The 11,210-nt window shown below is 34.0% G+C and overlaps 1 non-coding gene across 1 annotated transcript; it reads right to left on the bottom strand.

Moving 5' to 3' along the window:
* Positions 1 to 10,164: 10,164 nt before the first annotated feature.
* TRNAR-UCG (transfer RNA arginine (anticodon UCG)) lies at positions 10,165 to 10,238 on the bottom strand. The gene has a single exon. It is a non-coding gene; the product is annotated as a tRNA-Arg (tRNA).
* Positions 10,239 to 11,210: the final 972 nt, after the last annotated feature.

Here is an 11,210-nt window from a genome sequence, read left to right as displayed (position 1 = left end):
TCCAACTAATCTACTTATAAAGTTGAATGAATGAGAGAGAGAGAGAGAGAGAGAGAGAGAGAGAGAGAGAGTAGAGAGATAAAGAAAAAGCAGCCATGTCCCACCAAAGGGATTAGGGATAGGTAATGATACCTTGGAAGATATGTGATTATCTGGTCCTTCAATGTTGTTGTTTAAACTTTTTTTTATATATAAATATTTTTAGAGGGTGGGGGATGAAAAAGTTAGGTTTATCTTTGAGTGTTATGATTACTACCACTACTAGCATGAAGAAATTAAAGGTTCATAACTATCTAATCTTATAAATTCGACATCGTTTTTCTTTCTTTTTCTTTTTCTTTTTTGATGTTTAGACATCATGATTGTTTTACAATAGACAAGTGCAATATGGCCTAATTCTAGGTGTTGTGGCAGTGAGGGACATTTTGGTGTTGCCATTTGTATATAGCAGGACCAGATTGACTTAATTCCCCAATCATGAATGGCTTTCCATTACCATCATAGGAAGTCGGAAGATGTGTTTATATTATTGAAAATTGTGCTCATCTCCATTATAATGACCTTAAATGTTTTGAGAATTTTGCAATGATTGAAGCAATTACTAATAACTGCAAATTCAGATGGGGCAATGGGGACGGGGAATGTGTATGCAAATTTGCAAACCAATTTGTCTGCTGTCTATTGACGCCGACAATTTTTAATACTATTTGATTTAACAAAAGTTAGTGTTAATGGACGAGATCCATTTAATTAAATGAATTGAATTATGATTGATATATATAATTTTATATACATGTATCGATACGGCTTGAACTTGCGACATAAAGACAGTCAAATTTTTACACGATTTGCGAATCTGATATGAACCCAACACGAAATTAGTGAGTTAAGTTTGAGGGATTTGACCTATTTAATTAAATGAATCGAATTATAATTTACCTATATAGTCTTATATACATGCATCCATGCAATCTAATCCCTTCACTCAACATAAGGACATACAATTTTGTACACAAAATTAGTAGTTTAGCTTTGAAGGGTCTAACCCATTTAATTAAATAAATCAAATTATGATCGACCTATAGAATTTCATACTCATATTTCGACACAACTTAATGTCGATCTTCATTTCTTTTGCACAATCCCAAGTAAGCAGTTTGAAATTCAGCATGTATTTTAATACGTACGAGGATCGATGGTCTTTAGTCTTTACATAAGCTAACATAAATTAGTCAAGAGAAAGCGCTGTTGCATGCGTAGAATATGGGTTAATTTATTTCTTAACTAGATGAATATACATGATAAAGCTAAAAGGAATTGCAAGCTTGATTATCTTATTCCTTTATAGTGAAACATTGATAACTTCACCTACTGCAACTTTTTTTGTCCACTTCTTATATATGATATTTAATTATATATATGAACAAAAAAAAAAAAAACCTCAAGTATATGCAAGTATATATAAATTGTGTAATCGATCCAAAGGAAGGTGTTAAAGAAATGAATTTGGAATCGTAAATTCTGGATTACCCTTAAATGGGACAAAGTAATGGTCCAGTGGTTCGACTGCGTTAACTATTTAAAAATTCATTGAAAATTTGAAATGAGGACAACTTATGAAGATAATTGGGCATTAGGACAAAACAAGATGATCTAAGGTGGGACTCAAGCAGTCCTACGTAGCCGACATGACTGCATCATGTTTCCTAATTAATCTGATTTAATTAGAGAATACTTCCATCTGGCCTTCTACTGATTATTGATCAAATCATTAACGGTGGCAGTTAAGTGATCTCAAGATAATTTTTAAGCCATTGAATAAGAATTCGAGTGTTCGGCTTTCACATAAAAAATTTCAAAGTTAAGTAGTATTAGTCGCAGTTCAACTGATGTCTTAATAGAGCTAGTTAATTGGGCATTAATGCCTTAAATATATATGGATGGTTAGTTTTTTGCCTTGGAACTCTATATAGAGGTTATCCGATTAATGATAGGGTGATCATATGAGTAATGTCTAATGGTTTTTTCTTTAATATATTCTCAATTTTCCAAAAAAAAAAAATATTAGTATAAAATTTTATTCAATCAATTATTATTAGATTGTTGTAGGTAGTCACGGTACAAAAGCACATTAACATCCAGTTTAAGAAATTCTAGATAAAGATTCACATTTTTAACAATTTTAACTTCACTTTTTTAAAGCACCTATGTGGATCACCCTCTCTATTTTAATTCTTAACTTTCACAATCATATTTTAAGCATTTTAGCAACTAATTAACAGTACTTTTAATTTACTTAAATAACTATTAAGATGGAGATAATTTTTTATCAAATGTTTTTGTCATTGGGTTAGTCAAAATAACCTTTGACTGGCCCATTAAAAATGCTCTAACAAAATATACTGAATCTTTTTGACAAATATATAAAATGAAAATAAAATGGGAGTAAATTAAGTCTCCTTTCTCATTAATTCTATCGTTACGTTAATTTTTTTTTTACTAAAAAAAAAAAAAAAAAAGATTTTATATTAATTCTTGATCTGCTACTTGATTGGGGTACATGCTTAATTATAATTATCAGTAATGTACTGTACTAATAGCCATATAATAATGGTCTTCTTTTTTAGAGTGCCAGTTAATCTTTATTTTACTTTTTCGCATCTTTTGATTTATACATTTTTTTGTCATATCTAATGGCTGTAATGATTAATCTTGAAAATGGCTGAGGTGTTTTCCATCAACGGCGAACCCGCGCGTGGGTCCAGCCTCTTTCCAGACATATATAATTAAAGTGTGAAAACCACAATAATTCAAAATAAATTGGCTTTTGATTGTCTTAGAATCATCAATCATGTCGTAACCAACCAGTATGCTTTAACTGCCACTGATTTTTTTTCCTTGGAAAGATTTTAGGCATTGATGATAGGGAAATGCTGGATGGGGGACACTCATCCGTCCCCTATCACCCATATATAATAAAAAAATAAATTTTTATTAAAAAAGTTGGCTTTGATGGGACATCAAAGCCAACTTTTTAATAAAAAATTATTTTTTTATAATAAAATGCTCACAGAGGACGGATGAGCGTCCCCTGTGTAGCAAGTCTCTTGATGATATATGACCCAACGGGTTAGCATCGAGTCATTTATCTAAAGAGTAAATCACATATATTTTATATCGGCCGATATATATATTTTAAATGATTATTTATGTCACTCAATTAAAATATGTTATATTAATCGGTATGAAATAATTATGATAAATAAGTTAAAACATCAATAGCATTACTCATAGTTGTTACGTGTATGAGTAACTTAATAATTAAGATGTTACTGGAAATAAACTAGTATTTTGAAAAGAAGAATACTATATATATATATATATATATATATATATATATATATACTATATTTATATCTCATAATGTTAGCGGGATAGTTTCAATCAACTCCTAATTTCTTTTTTTTCAAAAAACAAATAATAATTGATTCTTTTTCTTTTTTTTTTTTTGGAAAAGAGATCAATTCTCATTAACTCAAGCAATTTGCTCAGTGGCTACAACACGTTGGATATCAGGAGGGCACTCCCCTACCCATACTTGATCAATCTGTCTATATAAAGCACTTTTAGCCAACTTGTAAGCGGCTGTGTTAGCCTCACGCTTTACAAAATTCACCCCATAAGGATGTACTACAGAAAAACAATGTCTAGTATCCTTAATAATCTGTCCAATACTGCTACAACACTGATTTTCCTTCTGCAAGGCCAACACCACCACTTGTGAATCCCCTTCAAAAATTACTTGTGAAAACCCATGTAGTCCGCATAGTGAGAGAGCATGCCACGCCCCTATGGCTTCAGCCAAAATTGGGTCACGAATGAAGGGGACAGTCGACATAGAAGCTGCCACCACCACCCCTTTCTCGTCATGAACCACCACACCTGTGCTCATCCTTTTGAGATTAAGGTTTACAGCTGCATCCCAATTTGCTTTCATCCAACCAGGGGGTGGTTTCTCCCAGAGATTTAGAGAATGAGGTTTAGAGACGCCCTCCTCAGTGGTCCTCATATTCTTAGTGGTAAAGGCCACAAACATCTCTCTTGCCTGGGCTACTAGCTGGCGAGGAGCAGAGATAGTCTTGTTAAAGACTAATGAGTTCCTTCTCAGCCATATGAATCTCGACAAAGTGATAGCTTCCATTATCTCCTCCTCATTTGTTGCAGGAAACCCATACTGTCAGACTCATAAAGAGATAACTTCTGCACCCGTCTCCCACCTTCTTGCCAAACTGCCTTTGTTGAAGGGCAATTCCACAAAATATGGAATGTTGTCTCCCGCTCACTCTCACAAAAGGGGCAGAAAGGGGCAGTAATAACATTCCTCCTAAATAAATTATGTCTCGTTGGTAGCAACTCATGAGCTACTCGCCATGCAAAATTCTCGATCACGCCCGGAGCTTGCAGACCCCACAGCCACTTCCAGAATTCTGAATTTGCTCCTTGAGTTGAACACTCCCCTTCCTCCTGTCTTCTTCTCTGCACTTCCAGATGATAAGCACTGCGGACAGTGAAGATCCCATTTTTGGTGCCCCCCCAAATGATTCTATCCGGCCTATGCAAAGGGCTCAAAGCGATGCTGAGAATTTGTTCTGCTTTCCCCTCATCAAATAGATTCTGAACAAGAGAATAATTCCACCCACCCACCTGCTGGTCAATAAGAAAAGAAACCCGGGTATCGAGATCCATTCCCATTGGGGAAGACTGAACCAAAGAGGAACCAGAACTCGGCACCATTTGTCTCCCCAAATCTTGATCGTCTCACCATTACCAACCCTCCAAAGCATTCCCTTCTCAATTATTGCCTTTGCTTTAAAAATACTCCGCCAAGCGTACGAAGGATTTCTTCCCAGAGAGGCCTGCAAGAAGGTGGAATTAGGGAAATACTTATCACGCAAAACCTGTGCCACCAGAGACTTGGGTTGCTGAATGATGCGCCAACCTTGCTTTGCCAGAAAAGCAAGGTTCAAAATTTCCAGGTCTCTAAAGCCCATTCCCCCAAGCTTTTTTGCTTCACTCATACTGGACCAGCTCTTCCAGGCGAAACTCATGTGATCAGAATTCACTAGAAACGATTCATCAATGAATTGAGAGCACGACACAGTGCTCTCGGGAGCATAAACACGCTCATGCTATACGTGGGTATAGCCTGCACAACCGCCTTGATCAAAATCTCCCGACCTACTTGGGAAAGGAACGTCTCCTTCCAGCCCAACAAGATCTTCTGAACTTGACCTTTGATGGAAGCAAAAGTACGAACCTTTGACCGGCCCATCAAAGCTGGAAGCCCCAAATACCTATCGAAATTATGGGATGCTGTGATTCCAGCCGACTCGTTGATAAAAGCTTTGAAAGCTTCCCCAGTGTTTCAACTGTAAAAAGTGGAGGTCTTGTGGCTATTCATTTTTTGGCCCGACGCCAACTCGTACTTATGCAGTAACTGTATCACATTCCCCCACTCCACGAAATTTGCTCGACAGAATAAGAGGCTATCATCCGCGAACAGTAAGTGGCTTAATTTTACTCCCCTATTTGATATGGGCACCCTTGAGATGAGACCATTGCACTCAGCCTACCTGACCAAAGAAGATAACCCATCTACGCACAACAGGAACAGGTAGGGGGAGAGTGGATCCCCTTGTCTAATGCCCCTTGTCTAAGACCATTGCATGATTCGGCCTACCCAACATTCAACAAATGCCAGCTTAAGCATTATAGCCTACAAAAAGTCCCACTCCACCCTATCATACACCTTGCTCATGTCGAGCTTAACCGCCATGTATCCTTTCTTCCCCCTCATCCTTGTGTGTATGGTATGAATAATTGATTCAGAGATTGGTTAATACTACTACGTCAGCAATATTGTGGAATAATTGTAGGATAAAAATGTAGCTTCTAACATTATTCTTTTGGAAAATGTTAGACTTCAAACTATATATTTGATATCTCTTTTACTATTATTTTTTATGTGTGAATATGTGGTTGAAAGATGTTAAAAATTATTATTTTAGTAGCTGATGTGTTTCCAACCACGTGCAGTGACGGAAGAAGAGGGGGCCGGTAGGGGCCATTGCCCCCTCTCCCAATTTCATCTTCTATATTAGGGTTGTGGTGCTATGAGAAGAAGAAAGGAATGAAGGAAAAGATAAGGGGTTTTCAGTGGAAGTGTGTATATATATATAAAGAAAACTTTAACATTTGAAGTTAATTTACTGATGATTTTGTTTTCTTTGTCAAGGACTAATACAATTACCCCAAAATATTGAAAGAAAAAATTATTATCTTTTTATGTAACGTCAAAATAGTTTTTATATATTTATTTCATCTTCAATCTTAATATATTTTTTATTCATGCTTTGACCCTATCTCTATTTTAATATATTTGTAATTCATGCTTTGGCAGATTGACTTCTGCCTAAAAGGCTAAAATATTTTCTTGTTCCATCCCTGACCACGTGTTAAATACATGTTAATTAGTTGTACATGTGGCATTACTCTTATTATATGTTTAAAATTATTTTCTATTTGTGAGAATTGTCCTAGAGCATATGCAATGTGAAGATAATTAGCTATGTAAATTATTTGCACCAATTATGTACACACACAGATATTCATATTTGTTAGTTCTTTCGGCAGAAAGCTAGCAGTATATATATATATATATAAAACATTAAGTATGACCTTTATTGGCTTGATATAAAAACTGGTATACAAATTTAATCTTTAGCCTCTTTGCACCCAAAGACATTTTAATTTGAATAAATAATTTTATGTAAAAATCAAATGGGATTTTAAAGTCAATTGATGATTCCCCAATATGAAATACACTATAATATCATATGCATATGTATATCAACGTACGTATGTAAGTTAAGGCCAAAAAATAAAAAACAAAAGAACTTAAGATTAACCAAAACAATCAAACGGGGTATGAAGTCAATTGATTGCATGCTACAATTAATGTCTTCTAATTGTTATTTGATAAGTATAATAGTTTTTAGTTCTCGACAAACCACCGGAAGAAAGAAATTAATTTTAAAAAAAAAAATAATATAAAAAGAAAGAGAAGCGATCAGCACTAATATTGCAAGGCCCTAAGCTCTCATAATCATCATTTTCTTTTCTTTTTTCCATTGTTTATCGACCCTCCTTTGAGCCTTAATCGGCTTTCCCCTTAATGTGTGAATATTATGTAACGAGTCTCGTTGGATCCACTGTTGTGTATAATCACGAGATTAAAGATGTGGGTCTTTGTTTAGTGGGAGGAATAAGGGGCCCTTTCTCTGTTCTTAATTATTCTCTTTATCTTTATGTTTCTTTTCTTTGCTTTTATTAATCTGCTTTTTGATTCTTTCTTCTTCCATATATTCATAATTAATCAACCTTTCCGGCTACGAATTCGAAGAACCTTTTTTTTGCATTTGTCTTCATTTCATTTGTGGATCACTTCAAAATTAAAGTCCTTTTTAATCTTTGTTTATAATAATCTTATAGACTTTGGTGTTGCATTTTCTCTGTAATGAGAATATGTATACATACAGTAAAAGGAGTATCTTCTTTTCTAGCTACTACCATGTGAGGGACGGAGACCCGGTGCAACATATAGAGCATTATACTTGCATGCACAATAGTTTTTTATTTTTCTTTTTTTTTTTTTAATTTATTTTTTATGCCGTTCATTTTAAATGAATGGTCCAAATCATGATAGGGCCTAAAAAAAAGTTATTGGAGTGGTCGAACCATCTATTTGACCACATGAGATGGTTCGACTATTCTCAATGGAGCGTTTGGGGGTGGTCAAAGCATGGTAAGCTTAAAAGATTGACTTGGAGGTGGCCAAACTAACCTTGTGTCCAAAGGGGGTAATTCGGTCACCACAACAATTATCAGTTATACTATACACTACGTACCCTTCTTTTTATTACTTATTTGTTGTCACAATCTAGGCCATTCATTTTAAATAAACGACTTAGATAAACGACATTGCACCTTATACATATTGTTGGTATATATTGCATCATATCTCAATCCCTCTCGGCATAGGATAGTCAACTTCTCGTACTCATAGTTAACGACATGCATAATAATAACTCTCAAAAAAAGAACTTGCTCTAATACTACTTTGAGAAAAAATAAAAATAAAAATAATAATAATAATAATAATAATAAATAAATAAATAAATAAATAATTACCATAATGTCGGAGTCTCACCAACCTTTGGCAAAGATGATGGCGGAATTTCACAACTATCAGTTTAGAGCAGGAGTCACATCTCACAAGAATATTAGAAGAAAACAAATCACTGTTATTACTGAAATAATAATATTAATAATAACATTATATTATATAGATATAAATACATATTTTTTTTCACATTATATTAGCTAAGATCTAACTGTCTAAGACTAATTTAGCAGCTTAAATAATAAACTCCTAAACTAAATACTAAAACAGAGCAAACCCTTTTCTATTGAACTTCCAAGTCTTAATCGTTGGTGGCATAATTCCTCATTAGCTAGGATTATGTTGAGTTGAGGTTTTGGATAATTGAAGATATGAAAATGAAGTTGTATTTGGAGTTGAATTTAAGGTAGCTTCTTCGCCTTCTTACGATCTTTGATATGCATGGTTTGATATCATATCAAAAACCAATGAACCTAACTCACGTTCAAAAGATACATTGAGAGATGATGAATGTCCATGACTTATAAAATTCACAAGTTAGAAAAATTATGATGATGTGAGACTCTTTGATATTTCTTATCAATTTAATTACATTATTGAGATTAAATCTTTGCATAGATTATTTATTCATTTGGATTTATCAAATTGACAAGTAAAATTTCATAAAATCTGTTGTAAACAATTTTATTATTATTGATAATTATATAATTTAATTTCATCATTCACAATACGGGCATGTTGGTCATGATTCATGATTTAGGTTAGGTATTGATTACAATGGTATTTTGGTGCTGAGTTGAGCTGGATGTCTGTAAAAATTAAGGATATGTTGTGATGCAAAGAAGTTAGTATTAAAGTTATATTGAGTTGAAAATGAAGTGTTTCTTTTTTTTGGATACAGCTTGAAAATAAAGTGTTTCTTTTTTTTTTTTTTTTTTCTCAAAAGTTCTTTTTGACTATAAAAGTTTTATTTCCATACACAATCCCAAACAAGCCCTTAGCCTGCTTATCTCCTTTTTATGGGAGGGGATCCTAACTCAAGTGGTTGGGGTTTCCACTTCATCATATATATATATATATGGCAGACTTTAGAACGTATGATTTCTTATCACATGATGTCATACAGATTCGGTATCAATTATCCACACTAAAGAAAGATAATTTATATATCTGTAATTAAATATCTTCAACGGGTGAAGTCCTTGACTGATGTTCTTGATGCTATTGGACAAAGTAAAGAATATGAGAATGAATTATGCAAATGCTTTCCCTTATTCTTATGAAAGAGCCATTCAATCCTTTTATTGTTGATGATGTCAAGTGATAGAGTTGATTGCTGCTCAATTGTCTATACCAATTATATTAGAAATTTGGATCTGTGAACGATCCCGAGTGGCACCAAACCTCTTCTCGGCTGTTTTGCCGCATCTAAAATGGCTTCGGGCATCCGGGGTAAGTTCCGCTATTGTTCACGTACAATTGGGTAAAATATTTTAGGAAAAAAAAATAATATTTAGCTTTTAAATTTTGATTTGATTTTGATTTAGTCATTAGATTTTTGATTTCGACAATCAGGTCGTTAAGTTTTGCTCAAGAGTGAGCTTGCATAAGTTGTCTTTTGGCTCTTTTCCTATGACTGTATAGTGATGTTCTCTTCAGGTCTCATGGTGTATAAAAGATAGTTTTTTCAGGATTATATGTGGGATGGTTCGTTCGACTGGCTAACAATCAGATTCTTGAAAAAAAAAAAAAAAAAAAAAAGAGAGAGAGAGAGACGAACAGAAAGCAAAATGTTGGGCTTTTTTGGGCTATGGGGGACCGGGAACTACATGAGCTGGGCCGTAAGTGGGTTAACAAAAAAAAGTTTTCTGTTAGAAAGAGAATTTACCAAAAAGCCACAATGACAGATTGTGAAAACAAACCGACCACAGTGGGAGTCGAACCCACGACCTTTTGATCCGAAGTCAAACGCGCTAATCCACTGCGCTATGCGGTCAACTGATGTGAACAAAGGACCACTATTTTATCTTTAACCAATAAGCTTTACATTATTTTCTTTTTGTAACGTTTTCTCAAAACTCCTAACACCTATAATAATTTTTTTTTTTTTTTTTTTTAAAAAAAAATTTGGTTTAGAGTAAATTTTTTTATATTCAATCTTTTAAATTGATATTTATTGTTAGAATATATAATTTTCGCATATGATTAACAATGCACGTGATCCTCGTATGCATTTAAAAAAAAAAATCATATCTAAAAGCATATATATGTCAAGGAATTTCCTATAATCTAATTTAAAAGAAAATGTCCTTATTTGAACCCATTTTATATATTTTTTTTTCCCTTTATGATTGAGTACCTTAATTGTAAATTTGGAGTTATTTCATTTGAGTCTCGTACGTAATTGGGGACTGTTCAGATCGACTTGATGCCATTCTATACTTAATTGGTGATTTACACGATTGAATCAATAATAAGAAGAGAGAAACTTGACATGAAGTTGTTTTGTTGCCATGCACTCTCACACCGAATCACGCGTATAAAGAGATAATCAATTTAACGTGCTTTGTACGTACGTGTGTGAAAAGCTAGATCAGCAGTGAAGTACTTGACAGAACACTGAATTCACAATATGAACAGTTTGAAAACCTTAAGAGTTAAGAGATAGAACACTGAATTCAGACGGAAACTAGTGCTTGCCTGATGTTTCTTTTTCCAGACATGATCGAGTTCACATTTTAGGTGCAGCCAAGTTTCTGATAAAAATACGTACGAGGTGGTCCGGTCCTTCGATCATAAGGAAATGTTAATTGTCATTATTACACGCGGTGGCCCTTCGTCAGCATACACGCATGCACCAAGGCCGGCCCCCATAGAACATTCTATATTGCAATGATATCTAGCTGTCATTCAAATCAATGGGTTCGTTCGTTTCATAAAATTTCTGGTTAAATATGTTTAAGGTTAA

This window comes from Alnus glutinosa, chromosome 9 (genome assembly GCF_958979055.1).
Source record: "Alnus glutinosa chromosome 9, dhAlnGlut1.1, whole genome shotgun sequence".
NCBI lineage: Eukaryota > Viridiplantae > Streptophyta > Magnoliopsida > Fagales > Betulaceae > Alnus > Alnus glutinosa.
This window is presented reverse-complemented; position numbering and strand designations above follow the sequence as displayed.